General features: G+C 41.4%; 1 long non-coding RNA gene across 1 annotated transcript in view; it reads right to left on the bottom strand.

Moving 5' to 3' along the window:
- Nucleotides 1–2154: 2154 nt before the first annotated feature.
- LOC125616107 overlaps nt 2155–19385 on the bottom strand; it is a 28349-nt gene continuing 11118 nt past the window's right edge. Inside the window, exons 2-3 of the long non-coding RNA XR_007346736.1 lie at nt 12258–12310; nt 2155–2297 (exon numbers count right to left, since the gene is read on the bottom strand). This is a non-coding gene — a long non-coding RNA (uncharacterized LOC125616107). The remainder of the gene's footprint in view (nt 2298–12257; nt 12311–19385) is intronic.

Here is a 19385-nt window from a genome sequence, read left to right as displayed (position 1 = left end):
ACTCTTCCGCCATGATGTTCTGCCTCACCTAGAGCCCTGAGGAATGTGCTGGCCTTCTATTGACTAAGACCTCTGAAATTGTGAGTCCTCAAATAATCTTTTCCTTCTCTACAGTTGTTCTGGTTGGGCCCTTTAGTCACAGAAGAAAAAAAAAAAAAACTAAAACAATAATCTTCTCTAGTTTTATTCATTTTCCTGCAAATAATATAATTTCCTTTTTCTTTATGGCTGAAGAAAACTCAACTTGTACATATACCACATTTTCCTTATCCATTCATGTGTTAATGGACATATAGGCTGGTTCCATAGTTTGGCTCTTGTGAATTGTGCTGTAGTAAAAGACTTTAATTCTTCAGGATAAATACTGAATAGTGATATAGCTGGGTCCTATGGTGATTCCATGCCTACTCTTTGGGGAACCTCCATACTGATTTCTATAGTGGTTGTATTAATTTACAATCACACCAACACTGTATAAATGTTCCTTTTCTTCTATGTCCTATCCAGCATTTATTATTATTTGTATTCTTGATGACTGCCCTTCTTATTGGTGTGAGATGAAATCTGTGTAGTTTTAATTTGCATTTTCCTAATTGCTGATGATGTTGAACATTTTTTACATATATTTATTGGCCTTTTGTAGTCCTTCTTTTGAGAAGTATCTTTTAATTCATTTGCCCATTTATTGAGTTATTTGATTTTTTTTAGTGTAAAGTTTTGTGAGTTCTTTATATATTGTAGATATTTATCCTCTGTTAGAAGAGTAACTAGCAAAGATTTTCTCCCATTCTATAGGCTCTCTCTGCACATTTCTAATTATTTCTTTGCTGTGCAGAAGCTTTTTAATTGATGCCATTCCATCTATTAACTCTTGGCATTATTTCCTGAGCTTTGGGGTTCCTATTGAGTAAGCAGTTGCCTGCCCATATGCTGGAATATTGACCCTACATTTTCTTCTAGGAGTTGCATAGTTTCTGGTCTAAATTCCTAGGGTTTTGATCCATTTTGAGTTGATTTTTGTGTAGAATGAGAGATGAGTTCTAGTTTCATCCTTTTACATATGAATAACTAGTTTTCCTAGCACCATTTTCTCTAATGTATGTTTTTTGGCACTTTTGTCAAGGGTCATATGACTGTAAACATGTGGGTTTGTCTCTGTGTCTTCTGTGCTGTACCATTGGTCCATGTGTCTGTTTTTATGCCAGTACTGTGAAGTTTTGGTTGCTGTGGCTCTGTAGTATAATTTGAGGTCAGATACTGTGATGCCTCCGGCATACCTTTTTTGGCTTAGAATTTGAATGGTCTAACTCTGTTTCTCAGGCCACTTAAAAAGTAAACAGAGCAGTGATGTATTCATCATGGCACATGCGCATTTGTCTTCTCCAACACGGGTACGAACCTGGAATGCTCAGCACATGCGCATTGTCAGTACATTTGAAAAAGCCCACCAGCCCGTTTAGGAGTTGAGTGGCCCTGAGGATGTCTGTCTCATCAGATAACGTGCGGCAGAATCTTCAGACACAGAAGATTAAATTTTTATATTCATACTTTGCAACCCTGTAGTAGTTTTCTCAAGATTAATATTTTGATTATACTGAACAAATCAATAACAACCAATGTGGTTATTTTTTTCACACTGGGAAAATGTTCTCTAAACTGCCACAAAGAAATAATGTGTGTTCATTTGGACTATTCAATTTTAACATATATTCACAAGTATTCCACGCATCCTAATCTTGCATCAGAGACAGTTTAATAATAAATTACCTTTTTAAAAAATACATGAATATTTTTAGTTGTAGATAGACACAGTACCTTCATTTATTTTTTATGTGGTGCTGAGGATCGAACTCAGTGCCACACATGTGCAAGGCACATGCTCTACCACTGGGCCACAACACCAACCCCAATAAATGATCTTTAATACTGGCACTTTTTTTTTTTTTTAAAGTTTCAGATAATGGCCACACCTCATGTGTTTGCAAAAAAAAAAAAAAAATTGGCATAAAATTCTGTAATGATTATGTGGTGAATACAGTAAACCCACATAAAGGAAAACTGGAAGGAAATAGAAAAACTGCCAACAGTTAAGAGAGTGAGAGACATCCTCTCTTAGTCTGTTTTCTGTTGCTACAATAGAATACCTGATGCCGGTTAATTGTAGAAAAATAGTTTATTTAGCTTACAGTTCTGGTTGAAGGCTGGAAAGTCCAAGGACATAGTGCTGGTATCTTCTCAGCTTTTGGTGAGGATCTCATTGTTCCATGCATGGTGGCAAAACAGATGGACAAGCAGGTCTGGCACAGAGAGAAAAAAGGGTTGAATTTCTGCAATAGCTCACCTATTTGACCAGAGAGACATTAACCGGTTCTTGAGGTTTCTGCCTCCATGATCCAAACATCTCCCACGAGGCTCCACCTCCCAATACTGCCACAGAGGAATCAGGCCTCCAGTGAGTTGTGGTGGGGACAAGCTATATTGAAACAATAGCACATCTTATGTTTGAAAATTCTCTGTAAGGTCATTCATCATGGTACAATTACAGTGAAGAGCAGTATTTTTTTTTTTTTTTTAAGTGGGAAGAGGTTTATGTAGGGAGGCAAATCATTGTGCTACCGGGACAGTCACGGAAAATGCTTGGCTAACGCTGGGTATGTTCTTAGCCAGGCAGCTGAACAGTGGCTAGCGCGAGGCCTGGAGGCAGAGAGCTGGGCTGGAAGCCAGGCTCCACTTCATACCAGAAGTATGAGTCCAGACAAGTGACTTAACTTCCTCCAGTTTAGTGTACACAGCTGTAGAAAGGGATGAAGAATGCCTACTTGGGCAGCTGTTGGAAGTGGGAACCAGGCATGCTCAGAGGCAGGGATGTCCTGGATGATCAATGAATACCAATGATTATAAAAAGTGATGCTTCTCTTTTTCTTTCTTCATCTTTTCATAATTATCCATGCTACAATGGAGAGAAGGAAATCCAGCTTTAAAAAAAAAAAAAAATTTGCACAACGGCTTCAGATCAGTGGACATGAGAGCAACTGTAGACCACACAATTCTGTCTGCCAGGAAAGAAAAGAGTAGACATAAGCTCTTCTCAGCTGGGTGGTTGCATGAGCAGCTCTCTATTGCCTCTCTGTTAAGTAATTTATCTGGGTGTCTTGATTGATAATGACATAGCATAAAAAGTATCACAGAGCTGCAAATAAAATCAGCTATGAAAAGGTAATAGCTAGTAATTTTTTCTCTCTTTTTGAAATAGGAAATTTTACATAATACCTATCCCTGTGTTATTTTTAATAATCTATTATGTGGTCTAATTTTTAAAGCAAAAGCTGAAGTTTAGCTCTTGTCAATCAGTGGTTTGAAGTCAGCCCCAAGAGAGCAAACCACACTGAATTTTGCTATCTGTGACATCCATGACATTTGTCAATTACATTTGAATTTGCAGGGATTTTTAGTGCCAGGAAAACTTGTCAACCAGAGAGAAAATGGCTCAACTTAGCGACATTGAGCTGAGACTCTGGGGCCACCTGATGCAGAGCAACCTATGACCCGAGAAAATCTCTCTGTATCTCCTCAAGGCTAAGAAGACAAGTGCAATTTCCCAACTCTGCCTACCCCTTTTATAGGGAAAAAATATTGTTTTGTTTGTACCAATCCCTTTCTGACAAATTCCTTGTTATATTAGGATGCCTTTTCTTTTTCATCTTCAAAAATCTTGTTTTATTTTTGGCACTGAGGGTTTGACCCAGGAGTGCTTTACCATTGATTTATATCCCGAGTCCTTTTTATTTTTAAATTTTGGCTAAGTTTCCCAGTCTGTCCTTGCACTTAGGATCCTCCTGCCTCGGCCTCCAAAGTTGCTGGGATTACAGGCATGTTCCATGGTGCCTGGCTGCTCTTTAAAAATCTTTTAGCAATCAAAGAGACTCAAATAATTGGAGTTATTTCCATATTCAAATGAGGCTTTGCACATCTTTTATGCAGGCAGATGCAATTTCAAAGGAAACTTCTTTGGCTGGGTTTTCAGTGTTACACAGGGATTTGGGGAGTTAATCTTTACCATGTCTGTTGTCAGAGAAAAGGAAAACAGAGCTGCTTGCTCTAACTACCCTTCCCTATGCACGTGTCCTGTAATGATAGAGACAGTGGAAACTGCAGCTGGGATCTATCCAGCTCCTCCTGGGAGGCTGGGCTCACCTCAAAACCTCCAAAACAGATGGCTGTAGCTCATAGTTTTAAAGATCCCAAGACAGACATTCTGCAGCCTCCCCTGTTGGCCAGTATCAGTGCTCAATCTTCTGTTATCTGAATAACTTTTTTTTCCCATTATGCCAACAATAGTGGACATTTTAAAAGGAACACCCACGCATAAGCTTGCCACCCCCAGTACATCCCCTGCGACTATGTTGCTACAGTTCAAGTTTATTGCAGAGAGAGCAAGTATGTAGAAGACTCAGGGTATTTTGATGTTAGAATGCCGTAGTCTGGCTGGGCACAAAATCACGAGCCACTCACAGCTTTGTAGATTCAAACAGCAAGTCTTTATTCCTGACCTCTCACCGGCACTCTACACTCACGTTCTGGGGAAAATCCACACTCTCCACCAGGCTCTGAATCCCAAATACTCTCTGAATCCCGCGAGAACTCAACAGGAACTCAAGAAGTGGGCGGGCGCCTGAGGCAGCAGGATACACCCTATTCCCAGCAGGAATCACCTTAAACCTGGAACCGCCCTAAACCCTGATCCGCCCTGGTCCTTGAGCAGGGTCACCTTACTCAAACATTCATGCAATGTCACTGCAAATGACCTGGGTCCAAGGCAAGCCCATTTCCACAATGGAGAGTCCTCCTTCTAAGCAACATGGGGTAGGCTGACAAGGAAATTGCCATGCGTCATTCTTACTTAGCTATGGCTCTCAGCATTGGAAATTCTGGGTTCAATCCCCAGCACAACCACCCCCCTGCACCAAAAGTATTTTGGAGAGACTGAATGCTGATGAGTCCTGTTTCTCTTACTGGAAGGGTTTGCTTCCCCCAAAGTCATCCTGCCTTTAGAAACTTCCAGTAAAGAAGCAGGCCCTGTCCTGCTGTTCATGTGTGTCCCCAGCCTCCAAAGGACAAACACCCACACACTGTTCTACCACCCTTGACTACTCCAGGGTGGGCCTGAAGCTCTGCGGCTTGTTAGGCACCTACTAGGGAACGAGCTGTCACGGTCCCTTTCTAGCAGGTCCCTGTAATGTCGGCGAGTGGCCCTCTTGGATTAAGACGTGAACTACAGCCCAGAGGCCAATCTGGTTGACTCCCTGTTTTTGTGTGTAGCCCATAAGCTAAAAGCAGTTCTTAACCTTTTTTAAGTGGTTGAAAAAAAAAATCGAAAGAAAAAATGCTATTTTGTGACATGTGAAAAATCATCTGAAATTCAAGCTTAAGTGCCCATAAATAAAGTCTTACTGGAACACAGCCTTGCTCGCTTATTTATGTCCCATTCCTTACTGTCTACAGCTGCCTTCACACCACAACGACAGTATTAGGTAGTTGTGGTGGACACTGTATGGCTGGCAAATCCTAAAAAGTGTTGGCCTCTGGCCTCTCCAGAATGAGGCTGCTACCCACTGCCTCAGAGCCTCCCTGTCACTGTGGAATTTATCTCTTCTCTTCCCCTCAGTGAGGGAGGCAGTCTTCACTGCCAAGGCACAAGGCCCCAAAGGCCATCTCTCCTTCCCCAGTCTGCTCCTTGGGTTGGTGGTGGCAGGGCTAGTTTGACTAAGGTCACAGTTGGGGACAAGGAGGGAGTTGTCTATTCTGGTTCTAGTTGTTTTCAGCAACCTTTAGAATGGGAGACGATTAGGACTTACATTTTCAGGCTGTGTGGTGTGATTCTAACTTCTGGAGGACTGAAGCAACAGGACATGGATGAAGGAATCGAGGACAGTGCCTCCCTTTTGGCCATATTTGGAGCCGTGAATAGGGATGAGAAAGACCAGGAAAGCAGCAGGTTTGAGCAGGGAGAAGGAAGAATAGAGATTCTGCTTTGGATGGACTGAGTTTGTGTTTTATTGAGTGGACAAAGAGAAAACTGGGCGCATGAATCTGGGATGGAAGTCTGAATTTGTGAGTTATTGGCAGATGGATGGAAAGTCTTGGTAGTGAATTAAATTGGCCAGAGAGTAAGTACAGATGGGCACAAGAAGCAGCGGAAGGCCCAGAACAAGGCCTTCAGCATTAAGAGGTTGGGTCAAGGGAGAAGAACCTGGGAAGGCAGGATTCTGAATGTCTCATTCATTGCTATCCCACTAGCCTGCATACAGAGCCTGGCATATACGACATGCTCAGCAAATTCTTTGTTAACTGTAAAGTGACCTTGAATTCCAATGAACCCGCTCCCACTCTGAACATACTCCAGAACATTGTGGTATCACACCGACCTACCCTTTCTCCATCTTCTAGGCCTGTATCCCCGCCCCTTTTCTTTGGCATCCTTGTCTTTTTCTTTAATATATTTTAAAATATTTTTATTAGTACAGAATAGCTATACATAAATAGTGGGGTTCAATGTGACATAATCACACATACATGGAATATAATTTGCTCCATTTCAGCATCCAGGATCGCCAACATGCGTTAAACCCATCAGGGCACCCGGCACCCTGTCTTGAGCCTTGCCTGGGCAGCAACTATGGGTGACCCTGGTTGCTGGTCCAGTGAATGAGCCAATACCGACCCTTCTTTTTAATGCTATTTTGATGTCTATGTCTACCTTCATAGACTAATACCTTACAACTGGGAGTCATCCGTGATCTTAATCAGGAAGTTCTCAGTTACACCACTGGGGCAAAGCTAGAGATGTTCCTCCTGGGTCTGCTCTGACATGAGTGACGTCAGGCAGGATGCTTCCAGGTTGAGGCTGAATCATTGATTGGCCACCTATCGGGGATATTATTTGGCTCTTAGTACTTGCACTAAAGAGAGAAAATCGTCTCACTTATTTCCTTGTATCTAGTTGATGAAAAAAAAAAATCACTTGAGATGGAGTCTCAGGGGATGCTCCCACCTAGAGAGATTGCTTCTCTTGCTCATTCCTCATCTATATAATTGTGTTCAATTCCTACTATGCAAAAATAAATAATTAAATTTTAAAAAAATTAATTAAATTGGTCTGCCAAGATTTGATCTGCACATACCATTTGGGTAAATACAAATTGCTTGCTTGTTGCTAGACTCACTTTTTTTTTTTTTTGGTACCAGGGTTTGCTTAACCACTGAGCAACATCCCCAGTCCCTTTTTCATATTTTATTTAGAGATAGGGTCTCACTGAGTTACCTAAGTGCCTTGCTAAGATGCTGTGGCTGGCTTTGAACTCACAATCCTCCTGCCTCAGGCTCCTGAGCCTCTGGGATTACAGGCAGGCCCAGTGGCTCCCGGCTGTGTAGACTCACTCCTGACACTGGAGACAGTGCACTTGAGTTATGATCTGCTTGGGAGTTAAGAGGAGCAGGACAAGGGAAATCAGAGAAACCTAAGTAGGATCAAGGTTCTACTTAGCCCCAGGCATTTGCTGACACTTGGTGTAGCTTTTCTCATTTAAGGTTCATTATAGCCCAGAGATGTTGGTACGATTATTTGTTTTCCAGTTATGGAAACTGAGGCTCAGACAGTAGAGTCTCTTGTGCCAGGTCTCACAGCTGATAAATAGCACTAATCAACTAAAGAAATAGTTCTTAAAGGTGAGGTTCACTAGGAACAAGTGTAATGTTTTAAAAAACAATCTAGATAAAAAGAAGGGTCTATCTTGTCTGATTCACTGGATAAGCATCACCCAGAGTTGCTGCCAGATAGGCAAGGCTCAAGATGGGGTGCTGGGTAGGCTGATGGGTTTAACATACCTGAGAGAAGAAGGCAGAAGAAACGGGAGGGAGAGGCAGGACGGGAAAGAGAGAGGGTGGGCAGTCCTTCACACTGACTGCAGCCCGTGTAAATATGTGGTTTCCTGAAAAGTACTCGATTATGGGAAAGATGATCTTTTGACTTCTGAGGCTTCAAATATTAGTAGGGAACAAATGACTTCAAAATGCATAACTCTATCCTCTAAAACCCGTCCCCATCTCCAACTGCCTCCTGGCCATTTCCACTTGGACATCCATCTGAGAGTTCAAGTTCAACCTATAAACTCTAGTAATTGTCTTCCCTCCAACCCCAGGGCTCCTCCCGCTCACCATCCTAGCTTTTTCAGAGATACCTCATTCTTTCAAACTTCTCAACCCTGAATTATCTTTTTAAACTCCTCACTGGGAATTCTGTCTCCAAAATATCTCTTGCCTCCATCTCCTGATTTCCACCTCCCCCATCACTTGTGGTTTTGATTACTGTAACAGCAAAATGAAGCTTTCCCCAACGGGCACGGCTGAAACACTGCTTACTGCAGCCAGTTCCTCCAAACTGTGGTCTTCAACTGTGCATATTAGAATCACCCCTGGGGAATTTATAAAGCACTAAGAATTACCTAGCATCTTGGGTCTTCCCTTTTTTGGTATTTTACAGGCACCACATCAGGTGTGTTTATATTTCTGAGACCAACGATGTTATAAGGTTCTGGGGATTAGACATAGTCACCAGGCATTAAGGAGGTGCGACCCTCACATACCCTGTATCTCTTTGGAGTGGATGTAGGCAAGTTGGCTAGGTTTTCAATAAAAATAGCAAAGTAGGTGAAATTTAGCATCATTGCACATTCCACTTTCTGAGATCTCCCCTATAAGTATCTGTTCTGTTTTCCAATGACTTACTCAGTTCAATGGTGCCTCTGTGAAGCCTTTGACCTTTCCTATGCAAGGCCATGTTTCAGGGCTGCCAACTTCACTGTTCATGTATTTTCTGACCAGCTGTCTCAGACTTCTTTTCCAGAAGATAGTCAGAGATCAGGCAAACCTGGGTCAACTATCCCAGAATGTAATGATAGTGTTCCCTAATTTATGTTTCATATAACTCTAGAACCAGAAGGTGCTCTACCAAAAAGGAGAATTCTATGACCATGTGATTTTAGCTAATCCCTTGGAGATGTGCTTTAGATGTTAAAAGTTCTGAGAAGGTCTGCATTAAAAACTTTTGTTTAATTATATGTATGCCATTATTTCCCAATCTTATCTGACCATAGACTCCTTTTGTTTTTAAGCACCATATTCCAATAAAACCAATAAAACCATCTGTGCCCATCAGATGCGTCATGACTTTAGAGAGGGTTAGGCCTAAGAAAAATGACCCATGATGATTATAAGAATCACCAATTGTTGACAAACATTCTGATTTCAGAGACGTGAAAATGCAAAAGGTTGTACATCTTAGACTTAATTAAAGTTCGTGATGCAGAACTTCCCTTGGGATTGGGGTTTTGTGAATTCCTGGGGGGAACTGCTGGGCGAGATGGCTCTATTTTAAGAGGGATGTTCTGGGTGTGGTTGGACGTGGGTGACACGGTGAGCATGGGCACCATGGTAGAAAGGCAGGTAAGGGGACATGCCAGGAGAGGAGGGGTTTCCAGCGGCTGCACTGCCATTCCCAGGAGGACTGGTCTGGCAAGGAGGGGACAATGTCTTCATTTCCTGCAGCGCACGCTCTGGCTAGCAGAAGAGCGCGAAGACCCTCACCCTGGAGAGACGACAGTGGAGAAGGGAAGACCGCCCACCCTGCCTGGCTGCCAAACGCAGGGACAGGGTCTTCTGGCTTGCCCAGGAGAGGTCTCAGGGAGTCCAGAGAGGTTCGTGCACTTTGTAGTTGTGTGTCAGGGGAGGGGTGGGGAAGAGGCAGTGGACAGGAAGAGGCATTGAACACCAGCTAGTTTCTCAACTTGCCTAAACTTGAGCATCTTAATACATAAGTAGAATTGCAGTGATAATTTAGGTTGAGCATCTCTAACATGAAAATACAAAATGCCCCCAAATCTGAAACTTTTTGAGTGCTGACATGATGCCACTGGTGGAAAGTTCCATACCAGGAGATTTTGTTTCATGCACAAAATTATCGAAATGTTGTATAATATTACCTTCAGGCTATGTGTATAAGTATATGCTAGACATAAATGATGTCTAGCCTTTGGTCCCATCCCAGAGAGATCTCATTATGTATATGCAAATATTCTAAAAATATTCAAAATTAAAAATATTTCTGATCCCAAGTATTTTGGATAAGAGAAACTCAATCTTCAATTATCAGATAGTAAGTATACAATAGAAAGCTGATTCTGGTGCTTTAATCAAGCAAAGCTTTCTTTTTCTCCCACTTCCAGGCAATCCAGAGGTAGCATTCTGAAGAGTTGGGGACATCTATGTCCAAGATTGCTTCTTTCCATCTGCCTTGTGATCCTCTTTGGGAGTCTTTTCCTTCACGTCAGTCTCCTCATGGTCATAAGATGGCTGCTTTATTTCCTAACTAACTCTGTATTCCAGGCAGGGTGATAAAAGAAAGGGAAGAGAGAGAAGTCCCTATATTAGGAAAGTGAAACCTCTCCCAGAACCTCTTAGCTGACTGGTAAGCATCAGGTCACACAACCTTTCCTACCCCAAGGGACATGTCTAAGCAGGGAAGTGTTAGTGTGAACTTTGCCACCATGAACAGAATTGGGATTCTGTTAGAAAATAAAGAAGGTGGAGGAGGAGACTGGGTAAGTATTCACCAACGTTGACCACAACTGCTGTCCTCTCTGGGTTGTGGGAGGTATGAATGTGATAACACATATGAAGGAGCCCAGTTCTGTGCCTGACAGAATACACATGCACCAAATTTTTTTTTTTCCAAAATCAGCACAAAGTTAATGAAATTGAGAATTAAAAAAAAATACAAAGGATCAATGCCACACAACATTGGTTCTTTGAAAGAAAACAATATTAATGAACCCTCTAGTCATACTAACAAAAAAAAAGAGAAGCGCAAATCAATTTTTTTTTATAATTGTGTGATTATATTTTCATTTATGTCTCTGCTAATCTGTCTTTTCTTCTTTCTCATGGTCTGTTTTTTGAATATTATAACTTTTTTCCTTTCTTCTTTATCTCTCTTTTTACTTCTTGCCCTATGTCTCTCAACTGAAAATGAACTAGAATACTGCTTGTGTGTTATTTTTATTTTACAAAAGTATGTTTATTATTTCATTATAAAGTGATTATAAACTCAATTTTCCCATTAAAGCAGAGCAAATGAAAATGAAACCAAAGCCATGTAAAGTGGTACATGCCTATAACCACAGCAGCTTGGGAGGCTAAGGCAGGAGGATTGCAAGTTCAAAGCCAGCCTCAGCAATTGAGGCCTATAGACAACTATAAAAGCTTATGAAGTTTTCAAGGTATAGTTCTTCTTAGAGAAAACAACTTCTTGGTAAAATTGGCCAGTTCCTCAGGGGACGGTCACCTCCTAAACAGGACATGTAAAATGTATCTTGATCTCAGTAATGATAGTTTTTTTTAAACTTTTCTCTGCTTAACTAAAATAAGAATTAAGGCCATTTATTTTTTTTTCATTAAAATTATTAATAAAAATTAATTGAAGGTCACAAAAATTAAGTATGGCTTAACTTTTTTTTTTTTTTTTTTTTAAATTTTTTATGTTGAGACCAGATACTCTCTTTCTGCACCTGTGGCAGCTGATGGTTTGATGGCTTCCCCTTCCTTCAAGGTTGGAAAATGTGTTGTAACTTGTGGTTATTCCACAAGGTGGCATGTGACCAAGAGGGAGCCAGAATCATGACTATGAAACCTTTGGTCCAACGTGCACCGTGGAGGAGAACAGACAGGACATTTTGTAATAGGAAGCCAAGGATAGAAGCCAACTAGTGACTAGGACAATAGAGCAGTAGTCAATAGGACATTCTGCTCCTGCTGCAGCAAGTCAGTGTTTGGGTCAAAGTCCTTCTCTGACTACCCAAGTGGATTGTTCTCTGGTCCTCTGTATTCCTAGAGGAGTGAGTTATTTATACTACTTATGGCACCTCTTTAATTGTTATTCTCAGGTGTTTAATCTGTGTCATCAACCATGCTATAAAGTCCATCAGGACCAGGCTCCCTGTTCACTTCCTTGTGGTCCCCACTCCAAATCCTACCAATAGCTCAGTGCCTTTGAGAGTCAGCCAGGTAACCGTGTGAGGTAGGTCTGGAGCTAATGGAAGGCAGCACCCGGAAATGTGCACCAGCCCTGCCTAAAGGCACTCTAGCAAACAAAGGAAAACACTGAGAAATAAGGATTTCAGAATTGATAAGCAATGGCTACTTACCTGACCAAGGAAGGACAATAATGCATCTTCTGCCTTCTGTAAGAAGCACACACCTATGAAGAATTAGTCAAAAAATCAAACCCCAATCCCAACAAGCTTCTAGATATAACTAGAAGATTTACAGGACATCAGTGAGACAGAGGAACCCGGCCATAAGTTGCAAAGAAAACAAGAAATGTAGAAGCCAAGCCTATAGATTAAAAAAAGAATTAAGAGATGTATCAACCAGGTCTGATGGATACCTTCTTTGGTTCTGAAAGGATAAAAGAAACTGAAGTTAAAGACCAGGCATTGTAAAGTTTCTAAAGCTGCAAAGCCTGAGTTAAAATGTAAAAGACCAGGTATTGTTAAGTTCCTATGCTACACTCAAAACCTGAAATTCCTGTAGCTGTTTGGACAATTCATGGGACTGCCCAGTAGATATTCCCCCTGACCATTTAGTTGTTAAATAACCTGGGCCCTGTGCAGTTTGGCACGTAGGCATTCAGGGCCCAAACCAATCAGTTGGAATGTACCCCCCTTCTTAGGACTAACCTATCTCCCCCGCCCGACCTGTTCCCGCCAATGAATGTACTAATCATGTTCGAGAGTTGTTGTTTGATTTTCTCGCGCGCCTCATGATGATTTGCTCTGATGTATGCAAAGCCCCCGCCCTCCCCAAAAAGTGTACTTAAGCACTGCCTAACCCCTGCTTGGGGCTCTTGGCCGCTCTCCCTTGTTGAGTGAGCACAGAGCCCCAGCATGCTGGATCCTCAATAAACCCCCTTTTGCGGTTGCATGAGTCGGTCTCTTGGTGGTCTCTTCCTCCGATGTTCGCCGGACCCTTACAGTTCCTGATCTGAACCAACTCTAAAAATAATACTTGAGACAATTAGAGAAATTTAAACACTGATCTGCTTAGGGAATTTTTTTTTAGGTATGATAATAATATTGTACTATATTTTTGAAAGAGTCCCTAACATTGAGAGATGCATATTGAAATACATTAGAGATAAGATCATATTAGGGACTTAAAAATTATGCAGTATGTGTGGACAGGAATGGGTGGTTAATTCATCACAATGAGCTAAGATGCCAATGATGGCTGTGGTAGCTGGATGACAGATGCGCAGAACATCATAGTGTTTTTTTTTTGGTGTGTGTGGGGGTACCAGGGATTGAACTCAGGGGCACTCAACCACTGAGCCACATCCCCAGACTTTTTTGAATTTTATTTAGAGACAGGGTCTCACTGAGTTGCTGAATGCCTCTCTGTTGCTGAGGCTGGCTTTGAACTCCTGATCCTCTGGCCTCAGCCTTCCGAGCCGTTGGGATTACAGGCGTGCACCACTGCACCTGGCTACAGAACATCATAGTCTTAATCTCTCCAATCTTTGGTTATGTATGAAACATTAATTAAAAAAAAAAAGACTAAAGTGGGAAGTATCACTGGGCCAGCCAGAGCACGCCCATGGCGGACAGAGGCTTCAGAACCTCTCATCAGCACAGGGCTCTCCCCAAGAGCACTTTGTATTCTTGATTTTTCTTAAAGAAGGCTCCCCAACTGCAGAAACTTCAGGCCTCCCAAACCTTGGATCTATTACTAATGGTAGACAACCAATTGACTCCTATTTCAGGTATTCAATAAATGTTTGTGTCAGCATGCATTTTAAAAAACACCTTTTAAATGAAGATTTTTCACATTTACACCAAAGTAGACACATTATACAAATGAGCCTCTTGTGCCCTTCCCCCATTTGAAGTGTCAAAATTTTCTTGCCCCTTCCTTCTTTTCCTCTTTCTTTTTCTCCAGTCAATAGTTCTATGTTGCCCCATTTTCTTTCAAAACCATAAAATCATTATCAGACCTGACAAAATTAACAATAATTCTTTAATACTCTTTGATATCCACCTAGGTTCAAATTCTCCTAATCTCAAAATGGTTCTTTTCGTTTTGTTTTTAGTACTGGGGATTGAACCCAGGGGTGCTCAACCACTGAGCCACACACACACCCAACCCCCCCCTTTTTTTTTTGTATTTTTATTTAGAGACAGGTCCGTTAATTTGCTGAGGCTGGCTTTGAACTTGTGGTCCTCCTGCCTCAGCTTCCCAAGCTGTTGGGACTACAGGCATGCGCCACCACACTTGGCCAAATGGTTGTTTCTTAAGCAAATATCTCCAATTAATGTCAAAAAAAATGAAACAAGAGTCATTGATGAACTGTCCCCATTTTTGCATTTGATGGTTCCAGTCACACTTTCCTCCTCCATCAGAGGAAGATCCATATAAAAATATTGACTAAGTTTGACCTTTTTGTGAAATTTGCCTGCAAAGTTAAAATAGTTGCATTTACCAATGGCCACTAAAGGTGAATAAATAAGATATAACCAAGTTAGCTAAAAGAAGAGCTTATCTGAGATATAAAGAAGATAGTGTTTGCATTTGCTTTCTGTTCCCTTTTGCTTAGTGGAAAAGAGCTAGTATTCTGCTTTTAGCTGTGACCTTTACTTCTAGCCCTACTATTCTGTAATGACCCAATGCTTCATGTGTGCATTGCAAACTAGGCAGACTATACTTTGTAGAACAGAATGCATATTCTATGGAGTATGCTAAGAATACTACATTTTGTGTTTGCTGGGCATAACAAGGTTAAGAACCTTGGTTGCCATAACAAACTGTTAAGAACTGGGTGGCTTAAAAACAACAGAAATTCATTTTCTCAAGGCTGAAAGTTCAAAATCAAGGTGCTGACAAATTTTGTTTCTGGTGACACCTCTCTTCCTGGCTTGCAGACTGTGCCTTCTTGCTGTGCCTTTATGTGGCTTTTTCTCTCTGTGTGTGCACACATGTAATGAGAAAAACTGAGAGCACCCTGGTGTCACATCTTCTTCTTATAAGGACACCAGTCCTACAGGATTAGGACCCCAATCTTATGATTTCATTTAACCTTAATTCCCTCCTTAAAAGCCCTATCTCCAAATACAGGAACACCAACCATTAGAGCTTCAACATGTGAATTCTGGGGGGACCTAATTCGGTGCATAATGTATGCATGCACATGCACACACACATACACCCTTAGGATAAAGGGCAATGAGGAGAGAGGGGAAATGCTCGTCAGATTTGAAATAAGTGGGTCTTTAGGGATCTCATTAAGCATACTGCCTATGTAGCATACACAGAGTAAAATATATATTAGAAATTATCCAGTGGTGAATTGACTTTAAAGTAGGTATTTAGGAACTCGTATTTGAAGAGGAGGGAAGATGTATAGCATTAATGCCCATCCTCCCCTCCCCTCCTCTGGTTATGTATGTATTTTAAGGACAGTGAATGAGTTGGGGAACGTCAGATGACAGATACTAGATCTGGAAGGAATCTCAATAAACCATCTGGTTCAATAGTTGGAGAGAAGACTAAGTGTTAACTAAGAAGAGGAACACCCAATTTCAAAATAGAGAGGGAGGTGCCTCCTTGGGACTAGTGAGATGCTGGCACTCAGAGAATGGGGTTAGGGGCGGTCATGATTTCAGAGGTAGATAGCAGTGATGTGAAGATGGCAATGGTTGGGGAGCATCTATGTGACCTAGGTCATTTGCAAAAGATGGTTTCAATGAAGAAGTGAAAAAAATTTCAAAGGGGATGATCCAAGTGCTGTGGGGGTGGGGACTAATCTTCCTGAACCCTTTGACTTGGATAACTGTGCTAATGGATGTAGATTTATTGTCCAAATGGGGAACAGCAAGAACCTGGACTGTTCCTGGCAAGTTGGAGGTACAGGCATCCTGCCAGTAACCCTCTCCTTTCTTGCTGGAGATTTGTTTAAGGGTTTCCCAGCTGTTTGGGATGTGGATGGACATTTGTCCTTTGACTTTCAGAAACTATGTGAGATGTGCCCTCCTCGGGGTTTTCTTGAGGGGAAGTTAGAGCAGAAAGCCTGCTAAGCTCTAAAACTATAAAGCAGAAGAGCCTCACCCTGGGACAACACTGATTTCAACATGAAGGCTGAGTCTGATTCTCTTTGTGCTCCAGGATCCAAGAGATAAATTTTATAAAATTAGTTCCTGGAACAAAAGAAGGTTTTTTCCCAACTAGTAAAAGCACAACAACTTTCCAAAAAGTGCAGCAAAGTGCTTGCCCAGAGCCCCGAGGTTTAGAAATTTAACAATGTATTCAGAAATTTTTGATTTTTTGAACTCCTATTTTATTAAAAAAAAAAAAAAAAAAAACAAAACTCTTGATTTTAGATTAAATCATCCTGGTTGACCAAAAAGACTTTGGAAATGTGTAGAGAAAAAAAGTTTGCTATTATTCAAGAAATCTCTTATAATTGGCAAGAAATTTGAAGTGACTAAGATTTTATCTCAGTCAAATGAATTATCTTGCTATCGTTTGGTGGGTGCTGGGAAAACACACAAGACTTCTTTGTCAGAGAAGACAGTCTATAATTTACAGTCCGAGCAGTAGACAGATCCCCAGAATGTCTTTAAAATTTATACTGGTTTCCCAGGTATAAAGGTATTTAAAAAAAAGGTTGAAGAGGGCCAAATTCTTCCTGAACATGAACTGGGTTGCATTTCAGGTGAGGAATTTTGAGTTTAGGGGATCTGAATCTTTCATAAAGGGCAGTAAGCAGGAGTATGCTGCAGTCTGGCTGGGCACAAAATAACCGAGCCACCACACCGCCTTGTAGATTCAAACAGCAACTCTTTATTCCCGACTCTCACCAGCCCTCTGCACGCACGTTCTGGGAAAATCCACCCTCCACCGGGCTCTGCGTCCCAAATACTCTCAGAACCCCACGAGAACTCGGGAACTTAAGGAGCGGGCAGGCGCCTGAGGCAGCAGGATACACCCTATTCCCAGCAGGATCCACCCTAAACCCAGATCCACCCTAAACCCGGATCCACCCTGGTCCTTGAGCAGGGTCACCTTTCTCAAACATTCATGCAATGTCACTGCAAATGACCTGGGTCCAAGGCAAGCCCATTTCCACAATGGAGAGTCCTCCCTCTAAGCAACATTGGGTAGGCTGACAAGGAAATTGCCATGCGTCATTCCTACTTGGCTATGGCTCTCAGCAGGAGTAGATGGTTATCTCTATCTTCCAAGGACCTAGGCAAATCCATCTTTTGCTCTAGAGGTATATGTGGTTATTTTTCCAAGGTGTTCACTATAGAGTCTTTCTTCAAAAGATAGTCTAGAACAGAGGGCAGCCAGTGTGTCTTCTCAAGATGCGTAGATATGCAAGAGATCCACACAGAATTGTAACTACCAGTGATAGGAACTCAAACTCTCTCTCTTTCTCTCTCTCTCTCTCTCTGGTCCTGTTTTGATCCTCCCTGGTATTGGAGATTCAACTCGGGGGTGTTCTTCCACGGAGCTGCATTTCCAGACTTCTTCATTTTTTTATTAGAGGAAGGTCTTGCTAAATTGCCCAGGCTGGCCTTGAACTTGCAATCCTTGTGCCCTGGCCTTCTGAGTTGCTGGGATTATAGGTATGCTCCAGCATGCTTAGCTTGAGATTAACTTCTTTTTTTTTTTTAAAAAAATACTTATTTTGTAGATGTAGATGGACGCAACACAATGCCTTTATTTTTATGTGGTGCTAAGGATCAAACCCGGGTCCCGCCTGTGCTAGGCGAGCTCTCTACTGCTGAGCCACAATCCCAGCTGGAGATTAACTTCTTAATAAGTGAAACTAGAATGTAAAGTAAAATTTTACCATACCTTATTTTTACCTTTACTCCAAACCCTTTATCTAATTCCCCCCTTTAAAAAAATAGTACTTTTTAAGTTAATTTTAAGTGTTTTCTGATGATCTTATCATTATTGATGTCCCTAAACCAAGGAAGCTTCCTCAACTCTACAGGAGCCTTCTCTCTGCTTTACTCATTTCCCTCTTTGGTAACAGGTTTCCTCTGTTGAGATGCATGTCTCTGCCACATGCATCTCCTCCGGACTATGGCCTATCAGGGTCTTTGTCTTCCTACTCTTTACCTTTTAAAGCTTTTCTGTTCATTTGGGATTCACTTAATTTGCCTTTACCTATAAGATTTGTAAAAGAACTTGAATAATTCTACTTCTGAATACCTTGACATATTTCATTGGGTAAAACACAGAAGGGACTTGAGGATACTCAGGGCAACTTATTTTTCAGATGTGTGTGAATGATCAGATGAATATGGCAACATGAAGTTTGTTTATTTACTTATTTAGTTTTGACAGTGCTGGGGATTGAACTAGGGTCTTGAGAATCCTAGGCAAGTACTCTGCCATCCTAGGTAAGTACTCTGCCATCCTAGGTAAGTACTCTGCTATCCTAGGTAAGTACTCCTAGGAAAGTACTTGAGCTACATCCCCAGCCTAGGAAATATGAAGTTTAAAGAGTTAAACAAAGTCTTCTTAATTTTTTACCCAGTAAAAATGAAAACATATGCACAAAAAGACTCACATGAGAATGTTTACATAAGACTTATCCATAATAGTCAAAACCTAGAAACAAGTCAAATGTCTATCAGCCCGAGAATGGATAATCAAAAGCATGGTTTTATGGTCATTCACCACATAATAATGTTTCAGCCAAGGATGGACCACATATATGAAGGTGGCCCCATAAGGTTAGGTTGACTAGTGATACTGTAGCTGGCTCAGTTTGTGTGACAACCCTCTGTGATGTTCACAGGATGACAAAATCATCTAATGGCATGTTTATCAGAGTATATCCTTGTCATTAAGCAATGCAAGGCTGTGTGTGTGTCATACGAATTTGTTTATACAGACACAGTGGAATTCAGCTCAGCAATTAAAAAAAAAAACTGAACTCTGGATATAAACAGCAGCATTGGTGAAACTGAAAAACCTGTGAGCAAAAGAAGTCAGACACACAACAACAAGTGGAACTTACTAATCTAAGAACTAGCAAAACCAGGCTCAAGTGAACTCAGTACTTTTCTGTGAGTGTGGATAGGGATTGACTGGAACAGGGCTTAGAACCTTCTGTGTTGATGGAAATGTCCACTACCTTGTTTTGGCTGGTGGTAAATTGAACATGAAACTCTCAAAATTCATTGAACTGAATACTTGAGATCTGTGCATATGTTAATTGTCCCTTGGTTATACCCATTTTAAAAGCATATTTCTTCACT

Source organism: Marmota marmota, unplaced genomic scaffold (assembly GCF_001458135.2).
Source record: "Marmota marmota marmota unplaced genomic scaffold, marMar, whole genome shotgun sequence".
Lineage (NCBI taxonomy): Eukaryota > Metazoa > Chordata > Mammalia > Rodentia > Sciuridae > Marmota > Marmota marmota.
The sequence above is the reverse complement of the archived record's forward strand: the minus strand, read 5'-3'. Positions and strand labels throughout refer to the sequence as shown.